We start from the raw sequence: 15,152 nt of genomic DNA on the forward strand, positions 1-15,152 counted from the left end.
GAAAGATTAAGGACTAAACTTAATTTCCCAAAGAAAAAAATATTTGTACACGTATTTGTTATGAAAAATGATTTCACGGCGAGCTAACCAATTCAGCTAAATTTTGAAGTAAAATAAATTCATTGTAAGTATCCTTTTAGAGATAAAGATTAGTTTTCTGGGTCTATTTCAAAGATAATTAGTAAAGTAAAATCCTAAAATATTGAATTAAATTTAAAAAAAAAAAAAAAAAAAAAAAAAAAACACCTTGTTTGCACAAAAAATAACTGAATTAGCCCCAAAACCGAGTGTTTTTGCTGTTCGCAAAACACAACAAACCGTACTTCTGGAAATACGGAATATACGGAGGCCAAAATCGGAGAGAGTCGAAAAGCTGTCTGAGAATGACGTCATGTAATTAAAAGAAAGGAGGGGTGCTGGGTTTCTTCTTTTTTTTCCAGACGTGCATCCGTACTATTGTAAACGTTTGTATAAATTTTACCATGTTTTTTAATTTAATTATTTTTCTATGTTCCTGTTTTTAAATTATATTTTTAATTATTGGCCAATATTATATAAAATTATGTTACGCCGAAAGTTTCACATTCACGCAAGGAAAAAATTAAAATCTTGCATATAAAAATTATGCGAAATCTGTAATTTTAAAAAAAAGTAGAAATATTTTTGCTATTATAATTTTTTTGTGTGAAAATATTAAATAAACAATGCTTAATGCAATGGTAATATCGGTAGTTCGAGAAATTCATTTTTCTTCGAGTTATATCGAATTCATTGATACGAATTTTAGGGGCATTTTTCGTAATGTTCCTGTAAAAAAAATTTTTTATTATTGTTACAAATTACGATGCTTTATTTATGTATAAAAAAAAGCAAAAATAAATTCTTGCGTTTTTTATTTACTACTAAAAACCATAACTTTAGTAAAGGTATTTTTGTTTAAACAAAATAATACATTTCCACTAAGATCTAAATAAAAAGAATGAGTTCATTATATGCCGCGATCATTATTTGATAAATACTGAAAATTTCATTAAAATTGGTCAATTTCCTGATTTTTGGTGAATTTTTAAGTAAAGGGAGGGGTCAAAATGTTTGTACATTTTGAGCATCGGCATTCATTTTGCCCGTACCTATGAATTTCATTTACTAGGAGTTTTCACTCAAATAATCATTAGTGATTGTTTAGTGTGTGTGTGTGTGTGTGTGTGTGTGTGTGTGTGTGTGTGTGTGTGTGTGTGTGTGTGTGTGTGTTTAAGGGAGGAGGGCAGTTGATGAGATTTTTCCCGCTTTGGTGGTTTTTCATGTTCTTTTCATGTTGTTTTCATGTGTTTTAATGTGTTTTCCGTGTTCTTATTTGTTTGTATTTTGTTTTGAACTTAGAATAACGAAATTAATTTGCATATTGTGGTAAAAACATAGTTTTTTCAAATTCAAACTGCTGGGTTACAAAAATGTCTCTAATTTAGATTCTCCGCCCCCCCCTTTCACCTGCGAAAGTTCGAATGTGATCTGCTTAATATACTGCGCGAAAAAGACAACTACATCAGGAGAAAGTACACACAGTAACCAATGACCATGCATTACAATCTCCCAAAGGACACCATAGACAACATCCAATGCACCCTCATCCTCGGCCCCAAAATCAACAGAGATTAGACCATTCCTGTAATGACCTGGTCTATGTTGATTGCCGTGTGATGCCAGTTCTATCTATCTATCTATCTATCTATCTATCTATCTATCTATCTATTATATAAAAGTCATTGTGTGTGTGTTCCTTCCTCATAGGTTGTGAAACAACTGAGCCAATCTTTTGCAAATTTCACACAAAGCTAATTTATATGTCTGGCAGTGTTCTTAGATATGTTTTATAAAGAAATTCATCCGATAAGTATTGAAAATCGAAAAAATCCGGTCTTAAAAATAGATTTTCCCTCTTATAGATTAAAAAAGAATGATTTTTACAGGGGAATATTTTACGTTACACCGGCCAAAGGAGATAATAAAATCTCAGCAATCATTTCGACTTTAATTTCATTTGAAAATTCATGAAATTAAATTCAACAAATTCAGATTCAGTAAATTAAAAGAATGGATTTGTTATAATCTGGAAATATAGCTTAGTGGTAGAGCATTATACCACAGATCGAATGATCACCTGTCCAAGCCCAGGATACCTAACCATTTTATTTAAATTTTTTCTTATTCCTGAGTTCAATTTACGATAAAAGAAGAGGTACTATTTAAAATCGCCGCAAATTATTTCTTCGTTTGCATATTTTAAAAATTAAAACATTAATCAGAAGTGACTTTTCCAGGGCATTCATCGTCGAGACAAAATATCAGCTGACGTAATATTGTAAATAAGCACAAACGGAATTTGATGAATGACATTATCATCATCATTTATTTATTTATTGCGAATTAGTCCACCGGTGAAATTATTCCTCATAATATATAATAATTAATAGAGGATTGATTCTATAATAATACATACGCAATCTGCATAAATTAAAATATCAGCGTATTCTACGACTTGGTAACGTTGAGTTGCCCGTGAGTATATTAATGAATGAACGTGAAAAAATATATTTTCAATAATAAAACAAACTTAACAGGATATATATATATATATATATATATATATATATATATATATATATATATATATATATATATATATATATATATATATATATATATATATATATGATAAAAATAATGGAAATAGTATTTCGACAAAATAGAGAAATAAAAAGGAACAACCCGTATTATGTGTTCATCAACGTTTCGTCTTTATTTCGAGAGGAAGTCTCGAACACATAAGGAGAACACATAATACGGTTTGTTCCTTTTTATTTCTCTCTCTATATATCTATCTATCTATCTATCTATCTATCTATATATATATATATATATATATATATATATATATATATATATATATATATATATTCCATGATTCTTTGAGGTGTACAGAATTTAAATATCGCAATCATGAAGGGAATACTTTTATAATTCATGATTAGAAATAAAATTCATTTTAAAATAAAAAAAAAAAAGGGCGAAGAAGAGAAAAGAAAAATAAAGTTAACTGACCGGTTTCATCCTCGCTTTCTCAAAGCTCTATCGAGGGATTTTTAAAATTGAGAAATCGAAAATAAGTACATTTAAAATAAAATTACTTTGCATTCCGTTATGTGTGGAGGAAAGGGAGGGTTATTAAAATAAAGCAACGCTATAATATTTTTCAAAGATCCTAAAGACTTATCACGCTCAAACCTAAGAGACATTCCCTCCATTTACAGACCTCATCAACAGAACGTGAACTGTCTCCTAGATCTTTAAATGACATGTTGAGTGAGCACAATTCAGAATTGAAAATGAGTTCCTACAAATGACGGGTTTTTAATGAGATAGTTATTGAAGATCCGTATGTGTTGGCAAGTATGTCTGTTGCTCGGTATGTTTCATTTCTGATTTTTATAGGTATGTACTGTTGGACTCTTCCATCTAATCTCAATGTCATTCGACCCTCATAATTGGCACTGCCACTACATTAAAAATGATAAATTATTATTATTATTATTATTATTAGTAGTAGTAGTAGTAGTAGTAGTAGTAGTAGTAGTAGTAGTAGTAGGATGATGATGATGATGATGATGATGATGATGATGATGATGATGATGATGATGATGATGATGGTGGTGGTGGTGGTGGTGGTGGTGGTGGTGGTGGTGGTGGTGGTGATGATGATGATGATGATGATGATGATGATGATGATGATGGGTAGGTCATCTTTTCAATAGGATGACATTAAGGTTCTCATAGAGAACACAACACGCACATTTGAAGTGAATTTGCAACCAGCCGAAACAACAAAAATCGAGGCCCTTTGCCTCCTCAACACGGACGAATCATCGTCCCTGGCTTCTTCTTCTTCGACAAACTCTTCTTTCCACGTTTGGCACAAAAAAAAAAAAAAAAAAAAAAAACTCCAACATCCCAGGCCTTTGTAATTATCGACATTCAATCATAATATTAATATTGCGAAACAAAACAGAAGACCCCCCTCCACCTTATCTGGTGGTCAGCACTCTAATTTCCAAGATACATTTTACTATACAGATTCACTCGGATTTCACCAGATTCGAGGGCCATGACCAACCGATCAATGTCCTGGAAAGGAAGCAATTCACCCCCTAACCTAACAATTTGCACCATCACTACGGTGCCTTAACTAGCGGCCAGTTGCCATACAACTCTAAAAGCCCTAACCAGGTATTTTGAGCTATCACTCCCTTTATGGAAGAACTTAATTGGTCAAAACGTCGGCCCTTCCTTTTTTCATACACCTCCTCGTTCCACTCGAGTGATTGCATCTACAGTGCTTTAAAAACAGTAAATTCCTATATTATATGACAAACGCGTTGACCAATGCTCGCAATGCAATGAACATTCACGACTTCAACAACATCTGAAGACGTCATAAAGGATTATCTCCACCATGCAGCGTAAAAAACTTAATAAAAATAAACGTAAAAACACTGCAGCAATGGGACCGAGGCTGGGGCTTGGTCAAACCTATTAGGGGTCCTGTCTAAAAACGAGAGAGAAGTGGTAGATGCACCAGCCCAGATATGACAACAATACGCCATGCATGGTGAATAGTGGCTTTATAAAGAAATAGGATACTCTCTGGTGTAAATAATTTTCTAGCACAGTAGAGGGAGCCTATCTTTTTGTAGCTTTTCCATGTCTTCATGTTGAGGTTGATGAAAATCTCATTTCTCGTAATACAAAATTTTAATGAAACGTCATGATGGAATTCATCGCGGAATACTGAACAGCGGCCTTTGTTAGTTTACTGCGCAAAAATATAAGGGAAATGACAATTTAATGCATATACTCAATAACAAGTTCCTACCAGTTTTGGCAAATAGCAAACAGAATCCTGAACAGAAACGCCTGTGCTCTATCCTAACTATCATCAATGGACATGAAGTAATCTCGTCAGCATCAGACAAAGCCAACCTCTTTGCCGAGAACTTTGCAGCTAATTCTACTTTATGCGACCAAGGCTGCCAACCCTCATGTTTTCCCTCATGTCTGAAAACACACTATGCGACATACAAATATCTGTGCATGATGTTGCCAAGCTAGTCAAAAACCTTGATTCAAGTAAAACAACTGGCCCTGACGGCATTCTATTTATAGTGTTGAAAAAGCTTCAACCAGAACTAGCTCCATACTTACAAAACTGTTTCAGCATTGACTTAAGGAGTATTGCTTCCCAACATCCTGAAAAATCTCATCAATGTGGCCAGTATTGAAGAATTTAGGTGATTGGCCATATCCCTCCAAGTACAGACCAATAAGTCTCCTGTGCGTCATGAGTAAGTTACTGGAATCTGTATTAAATACATAAGTAATAAACCACCTCAGCAAAAATAACCTTCTTAGTGACACACAATATGGTTTCCATTCTGCTAGATTTACAGTAGATGTGCTTATGGTTATTTCTCATAGGATTAGTGAATCTCTCGACGGAGTCTTCCTTTCTAGGACAATTGCTTTAGACATATCTTTGATAGGGTATGGCATAAAGGTCTACTTCACAAGATCTCCAGCTATGGGATAGCTGGAAATGTCTTCTCAGTTATTAAATCGTTTCTGTCTGATAAGTTCATAAGAGTAGTGGTTGATGAACAGAGATCTGAAGCTCATAGTATTAATGCTGGAGTCCCCCAGGGGTCCATCCTTATCCCAGCTTTCTTCCTGATCTACATTAATGATCTTCCAAATCACATCCTTAGATCACTACCATCTATGGCAACACATCAAAGGCTGTAAACGACCAAGTTCTCTCTGATTCTCTCCTCTGATCTTGAACATGTGATACAATGGGGAAAAAGTGACTGGTTAATTTTAATGCATCTAAAACCAAGTTTCTATCGTTACATCATCATCAATGGTCTGATTCCCATCTTGCATCAATTGAAATGAATGGCTCTTGTCTTGGGAAGGCTTTATCTGTTGACAAGCTTCTGGGCTTGACCTTTACTCCTGATCTGAAATGAAACATGTACATCAAATCCATTATCAAGGTTGCTGGAAAAATGGTGAGTACCTTCTATCGATCCAGTAGATACCTATCTGCTGATGCAATTCTCTACCTATACAAGAGCCAGGTACGTCCAAGGATTGAGTATTGTTGCCATATCTGAGCAGTAGCTGCTAGAAAGACTTTATCCTGCTTTGACAGAGTTCAAAATAGACTTTGTTACCTAGTAGGGGATGCCTTTTTCTCTTCCCTGCAACCTCTTTCTCATAGAGGAAACGTTGTGAGCCTGTCACTGCTTTATGGTTATTTTCATGGCAGGTACTCGTCTGAGCTCCAAGCTATGGTCCCCCTCGCTAAACATTCACAAGAAACACTCATCTACCTGAAAATCAATAATTTCCCTCACTCTTGATGAACCGTTCCCCGTAACTAATCCAATTTACCAAATTTACACGACTAACGATTCCTATATTGTCCCATTGACTACTGTACACTCTTTACCCTTATCCTCGAGTGGTATCTGGACCTTGATGAGTGGTGACTTCTTTGTAATAAAACACGAATGGATTCTATCCTCTTGAATGAATAATAAAACTTTGTTGCTGTTTTTTTTACTATAAACCTCATTATGTCTTTTTTTTAATTATTGGAAGGGGAACAAACACTCGTTTAACTACAACCACAGTCAACAATTTCCCTTACTCTCTATTTGTGCTTAAAACTAAGCCCAGTTTCCATGAACAAAGTTTTTTTTTTCAAGAACTAACTGCCTGTGGAAATGTATACCGCGCTGCTGCTTCCCAACTGAACACAACATGGTCGTTTTCAAATCCAATGTAAAAAAGTACTTGTTGAGCTGTCCTCTTAATCAAATTTTCACCACTATCTATCATTACGGACCTTCTGACTCTCATTAACCCTTATCCTCGAGTGGTTTTAGAACCTTGATGCACGATAACTCCCTTGTAAAAAAAAAGATCAACGTTTTTTTAGTTTGTTGGTTTTGTTGGGGTTTTTTTTGTTATTTTTTGTTTTTGTTTTGCTTTTATTATTTGTTGTTATGCTTTGTTTTTTTTAAGATGTAATAATTTTCAGAGCAAAGTGTTCATCTGGAGTGTTAAAATCTCATACTTCATTTCTCATAGTGTACATTGTTTTTTTTTATATGGAAATCGCTCCAGACAAGACTTGAAGCCACCTGATCTAAGAAGCTAAAAAAAAAAACTAGCCAATGATAAGTGTCAGATGGATAGATTCTGACCCAGAAAGCAACAATTATTTCCCCTTTGTCAGAAATATCGTCCTTGGAATGATGATCAAAGAATAATAATTAAGTATGTTTTGTATGCTTAACTCGCAATCTGTTAAGGCTAAGAACAACTTAATGATAAAAGTTAATGAGACGAAAGATAAGGAACACTATGGGAGTATTTGTCATTAGTCAAAGGTATGAATTTCGTTTGATTAATTATGTAGCGATCAATTGCAGGAATTTGTTGACATCGTATGGCAATTCAAAATAAAGATGGTGTATCAATTAGAAAGTGCAACGTTCAAAACTTTACCGATTTTTATAAGATATGTGGAGAAAAGAACGATTTACGATCGAGCGGAAAGATGTTTTTTCTTGACCTATTTATTAAATACCTCGATAGACTTTTGTATATCTTTTATTAACATTTGTCATTGCTTTCGTCAATAGAAAAACAATTTCAACGATAGAATGGACTGTAACTATAATACAACACATTATCTATCCTAGTCTAATTTTTTTAGTGTAATTGTTACATTTCGTGCTATGCGCGATTTTATCATGACCTTGCGTTAGATTTGAACCTGGTTTACTTTACAACCTGCAGAGTTTTGTGGTATTTTTCTAATCTATAAAGAAAGAGCTATTATATTACTAACGGAGATTTCATCCGGAACTAAACTATTACTTCTATGTCTGAAGCCGAAACTATACAATTACTACAAATTCACGGGATAGGGGTTAATCTATTGTGTTGACATGATACCAATCTACCAAGCATTACGTCCTCCTTTTTAAAATGGATAGTGTTTTATTTGTTCTTAGGTTATATGTTTCTCTCAGACATGATCCCCTCCTATTTTGGTGGGGAGTGGTAATGTAGTCTTTAGATTGTTGTCATGAGACGATTTTTCCAAGCATTACCTCCTCTTTAGTGCTAGTGTAGCATATATTTGTTCGTCATCATACCATTCTCCCCAACATTATATACTCCTTCTGGTAGAGCATGCGATCTGTAATCGAATGCTCTACCACTGAGATATATCCCCAGATGACCAGCAATCTGCTTATTTTAAGAAGAGGTGATTTGCTGAGATTTTATTATTTCCCTTGGCCGGTGTAAATATTGCCTTGTAAAAATTCTTCTTTTTTATATATAAGAGAGAAAGATTATTTTTAAGATTATATATTTTCGATTTTCGAAAATTTTTTGCTGAGATTTTATTATTTCCAGTGTTGTCAACTGAGATTTAAAAAAAAAAAAATATATATATATATATATACACTATATCAGGGAAATGAAATCTCAAGAAAATCCCTAGATGTTTAACTTTTGCCATCTAAAATTTTCGAAAACCACTAATTCGAACCCCCCCCCCAAATTTTAACTTCGTACCCTCCACAAAATGTTATGAGTATACTAAATATTCCGTGTTTTCTCACTATGTATTTTTTTTTTATATATGTAAGCAGTTGTCTCCCCAGAAGGTTTTCAAATTTTATCAGCTAGTTTTATCTGTTTTTCAGAGGGGGCGGGATATTTGTTTTGCAAGAAACAAATCATAAAATCAGTGTTTAATATGATAAAATTAAATTGAAATATATTATGAATTAAATCGAAATATATTACAAATTAAATTGAAATATATTACAAATTAAATTGAAATATATTACAAATTAAATTGAAATATATTACAAATTAAATTAAAATATATTACAAATTAAATTAAAATATATTACAAATTAAATTAAAATATATTACAAATTAAATCGAAATATATTACAAATTAAATTGAAATATATTACAAATTAAATTAAAATATATTACAAATTAAATTGAAATATATTACAAATTAAATCGAAATATATTACAAATTAAAATGAAATATATTACAAATTAAATTAAAATATATTACAAATTAAATTGAAATATATTACAAATTAAATTGAAATATATTACAAATTAAATTAAAATATATTACAAATTAAATTAAAATATATTACAAATTAAATTAAAATATATTACAAATTAAATTGAAATATATTACAAATTAAATTAAAATATATTACAAATTAAATTGAAATATATTACGAATTAAATTGAATATATTACAAATTAAATTGAAATATATTATAAATTAAAAATCACAATAATGGCGTACATTGCTGCCGTCTTTCGTACCGTTTTCTCATCACGTTTCAATCTGCAGCCGATTTCTCAATTGGATAAACCAGAAAGGTGGAGATTAATGAGCTCCTGACGATCACTAAGAGAAAGTCGTGGCATATGGACTAAATGTTACGTTGTATAACCTGGAACAACAACAATTACGATTAGAGATGCTTTGTTGCCTGTCGAATGATAACACTGGAAGAGCATGATCATGAGAAAGACCTAGGCGTCTACATCAACAACAAACTGAATTCCAAGGAACATGTAGCTAAATCCATCGCAAAAGCAAATAAAGTTGTCGGGATCATTCGCCGCACTTTTGACTTCCTCTCGAATACAGTCTTTGTGCAACTCTACAAGAGCCTTGTGCGTCCTATCTTGGAGTATTGCCACTCTGTCTGCAGCCGCACCATAAGACCTTATGCAGTGATCTGAAAGATGTACAGCGCCAAGCAACCAAGCTGCTGGCATCACTGAAGGATGAGAACCCTGAGACTGCCCACTCTTGAGCATCGGAGAAATCGTGGTGACATGATCGATCTCTACAAGTACATCCATGGGATCTATGATACAAGAAAGCCATCTTTTCAGATCGCTAAAACCAGCGCAGCCAGGGGGAACAGCCTCAAATCGTAAAAAAACACTGTAGGCTAAATGTCCGCAAAGGGACCTTCTCACAGAGGGTTGTCAACACATGGAATGATCTCCCAGATGCAGTTGTACAAGCACAAATGGTAAACGCATTCAAAAGCAGACTTGACGCCCATTGGAGATTGCTGCCGAATTTATATTGTCCATCCTCATAAATGAAAGTGCAAATTCCTGGGTTTCTGTGCCACGCATGCCACAAAGTTGTCTAGGAAATTTTTCCCTTGGAACGATGAACAGGTCCAAAACCTGGACCTCAAACATCTATATGCCAAAGTCTGTTGGTGGATATTTTAAACTGATTCAGGGGCGATAATTTAAGCAGGTTTTAAGCGAATTTGCTGCTGCGGACTTTCTTTTTGCCTCCTCAATTTGAAGCTATTTTTTTTAAATTGACGTGAACACGTAAATATTTCAATTAAAAGCCAATTATGAACAGGTAAAATTATAGAGGAATAAAAGGCCATTCAAATGAGGTATAGATTGTTTAAACATTAAATTTAACTTAAATTTGCAATTTTTGAACAAATAACAAGTGCGGACTTTCTTTTTGCCAGCACTGTAGATGTTTATTAAAATGATCCCTCATTTCTAAGACATTCTAACTTTTTGGGACAGATAACTAATCTTTAATGTCTGACTAATCCTAAGTCTGACTCGCAATGTCATAAAACCACATGAAATCACCTCAAAAAGTAAAACATGCAGAATTTATTTCCCTTAGCAAAAAAAAAAAAAAAAATGCTTGAATCCTAAACTGGTAAAAATCTTTGGAAATAGGGTGTTACTTTACATTAAATTGGGCAGTACTTTTCCTAGCCACCACCATTCACAATCGAGTATATTTTTGTCTGGTTCGAATATTTTAAAAATGAAAAAAAAAATGATTTAAATATTTGCTAATTTTACAATATCTTTTTATTTTATCTCTTTATTTTCAGTTTATGTGCATGTTTTTCCCCCAAATAGAATTTACATATAGTACGTATAGTATCTGTCCTGATACTATACTTTATCTTTTCTGTCCTTGGTCAATGAAGGAAAAATCCTTTGAGATTAAGGATTAAAAAAAAATTGCCTCAATCATGAATGCTTCTTTTTGGGTGTAGCGGAGTTTTCACTACATTAAAAACTGAACTTGTGTTTAACTTTGCCACCGTAAAGTAAACTTTTTGTTCTGCATGTTTTTAATGTTTGCTAAAAATAAACACAATAAACTTCACAGAGGTGTTAACATATGCTGTGTCTTAAAAAAGTTGGTTCACACTGACAAGTAAGTATAATAATAAACGTTGAACAAGTTAGTAAAATAAGTAAAATCATGAATGTTGGCTCTTTGTTAATGTGTAGAATAGTTAACGGTCGAGAAATTGTAAACAATGACAAAAATAAAAATAAAAATACCTTATACTAAACGCAGTAAAATTCAAGTGTCTTTTATGCGTGTTGAAATTGTGTTTACATTCTTTTTCTTTTATTTCTTTTAGTTGTTTTTACAACAAATAACTGATTGCTTGTCACTTAACCGTTGGGGACTTCATTTTTGAAAAATTGTATAAAAAAATCGATGGCTACCATTAACTCTAAATTGTATTAAAAAATTAAATGACTACCATTAACTTTAAATTTGGGAGTACAACTTGAACTTAGTAGTAAGTAAGTAGAAGTCATTTGTTTACAACTTTTCAGGAATTAAGCCTTCCCACCCGTTAAGCGATAAGCTTATTTTTTTTTAAATTCGGTGTGTAAAAACCATTTTGAACAACATATTTTGAAGTTAGAAAAAAAAAACTTAGTTTTAGCACATTACAAGTATACATGTCGGTAGACAATTGAATTCTACTGCGTTTGGTGTAAGTTTTTGCTGTTGTTGCTCTTTTTTATACTCTTCGACTGTGAACTTTTCTACACTTTTACCAAGTGAAAAAATACGTTTAAATTAAGGGGAGTGTTTAGATCGTATTTTAATCTATATAGGTTGGAGCGCCCCTGCCCCCATAAAAAGTTCTTGGAAAAATCGATTTTACAGCGAGTTTAAGAATGGTTTTAAAATGGTGAAATAAAACAAATTGTCAATAAATAATTGTTTAAGAGCGGAAGAGTTTTTAAGATCGGATTATTTATTTTTTTTTTTTTCGATACTTATCGGATGAATTTCTGTACAAAACACGTCTAAGAACACTGTCAAACATATAGATTACCTTTGTGTGAAATTTGCAAAAGATAAGCTCAGCTCAGGAACCTCTGAGGAAGAAACTCTCTCTCTCTCTCTCTCTCTCTCTCTCTCTCTCTCTCTCTCTCTCTCTCTCTCCCCACACACACGCACACACGCACACACAAAGTCATTTATATATATATATATATATATATATATATATATATATATATATATATATATATATATATACTAGACTAGACTACCCGTCAGCCCATTGGCCCTTGAAGAGTAAGAGGAAAAATATTCAAATAAAAAGTGATTTTGTGATCATATTGGATTCTAAAACATTTTTTAAGTAATGTGTGGAAAAAATATAACTCAGAAGGCCTCCAGAGCACTACTGCAAGCACTAATTAAAATTAAGGAGACCTCCAGAGTACTACTAAAACAAAGTTTCTTATTGACTTCTATATAAAGCACACAAAAAACTTGTCTATTTAAGTAGAAAAGTAATTTATTCTTGCCTTTTTTTTTCATAGTTATATGCCGTCCGGCATTAAACTACATTTAGTTGTAAGATAAACGCGGTAAAATAAGCTAAAACACAAGAAAAGCTCATCCATCTAAGTAGAAAAGTAATTTACTCTTGCCTTTGGTTATAGTTATATGCTGTATGTGTGTACATTTACGTCAGTCATTTTAATTCAACGTGGCTAAATTACATACGGATATTAATATATGCATAACAAATATATTACTGACCTTGTGTATGCCTTGACTAGCAGTGGTAGTTTTTAATATCCGACTTAAACGGGGCTACTATGAAATAGGTAAACAGACTGGTGAATGTTTTAATCGACCAAACAAGCAAGTTGATCTGAGTTTTATATATATCTATCTATATATATATATATGGCGTTGTCCGGTCGTAAAATACGCATAAATATTTTATTTTAATTCATACAGAAACTGAGGCATGTGCATGGGACTATTATGTTTTTTTCTAAACAGTTCACTTCTTGTAAGTAAAAAAAAAAAAATACTTGAGCTGAGATCGAAACCAATAACTGAATACAGTGGGTCATGTACAATAACCATTAGGCCAGTTTGCCACGACTTTTCCAACTTACTTATTCTTAACATAAGGAAACCGTCATGTGAACGATTCACACATGCGCAGCTGTGAAACAGCCGAAAAACAGATAAAAATATGATGTCCACTAAATAATAATTTTTCAAATTTCAACCCCTTAGCAGCCCTTTTTTCGGATGAAAACCGATTAAAGGTTTTCCACGTGTTTAAATAACCTTTATACCAAATTTCAAGTTTGCAGATAAAAAAATCGTCAAGTATATAAGTTAAGAGTTGCCATACACACACACATACACACACACACACACACACACACACACACACATACACACACACTTTTACAGATATATAGATATTTTTTTTTACATAGAAATCACCACTTATCAAAGCCCGGAGGCCATTCGAGGATAAGTATTAAAGGGTGTACAGTAGTCAATGGGACAATATCATAGGAATTGTTAGTCGTGTAAATTTGGTAAATTGGATTACTATCAAAAACATACTTCCTCCGGTGGAAGTATAATTTTTGCTAGTATTAATCAATATTAATCAATATTAATCAATATTATGTTGCTGAATTTTTTAGATAAAAATTAATAATCTGTTTTATTTGAATTTTCCGGACAACTGTTCTCAGCTTGAGTGTTATTTCCAGAACGTTCTGGTCGATGTAATCTCCGACCTTCTTCAGATATTCCGGAATCTTCACAGAATTTCAAATGGAACATTTTATTTAACCTCGCATTCTCTCGTTCCGTCAGCCATGACTGAGGAGAAGTCTTTAGTAATTCGCAATTGTATTTTACATATCGCCTGATATCGAAAGATCGAACCTTCAACCTTCAGAAGAGTGTCACTTATAACAACTCCTTAAAGACTATTTACATTGTACTCTTATTACTTATCACTATAGATCACTTTTTATTACTACATTTTCTTCTTCTTCTTCTTCTTCTTTTCCTTCTTTTTCTTCTTCTTCTTCTTCTTCTTTTTCTTCTTCTTCTTCTTCTTCTTCTTATTATTATTATTATTATTATTATTATTATTATTATAATCATCATCATTATTATCATCATTATTATTATTATTATTATTATTATTATTATTATTATTATTATTATTGGTACTTTGCATAATTAATCCCGGATTCCCATCAAGCATGCATCGGGCGAGATCGACAATCATTGATTTAAGTCGAGCGTTGTAACAGACGCAGACTAATTTCAAAACAGACAAACTCGATATATATATATATATATATATATATATATATATATATATATATATATATATATATATATATATATATATATATAAACCTACCTTAAAATGACTGAAAATATTTTTTGTTTTTTTTCTTTTTGTTTTGTTTTTTTCTTTTGCAATTTTTTTTTTTTTTTTATCAACAATTTTTTTTTTCTAACAACGCTCGGCTTAAACCGATGATTGCCGGTCTCACCCAATCAATGCTTGACCGGAATTCCCTAGAATCCGGATCAAAGTATGTAAGAGTACCTTATTATTTTATATATATATATATATATATATATATATATATATATATATATATATATATATATATATATATATAATATTACCTATTATTTTTTTTTATATATTTAGTTCGAAATTTCGTAAGAACAGTAGTCTGAGGAATCCAAATACTAGGAATATTAATAATTTAGCAACAGTCATTGCGAGGATTTCTATCCTCAAAATAATGTTCTCACTCAAAAAAAAAAATCAGAATTATACTTGTAGATA

This window comes from Euprymna scolopes, chromosome 11 (assembly GCF_053919585.1).
Source record: "Euprymna scolopes isolate OS-2025 chromosome 11, ASM5391958v1, whole genome shotgun sequence".
NCBI classification, from domain to species: domain Eukaryota; kingdom Metazoa; phylum Mollusca; class Cephalopoda; order Sepiida; family Sepiolidae; genus Euprymna; species Euprymna scolopes.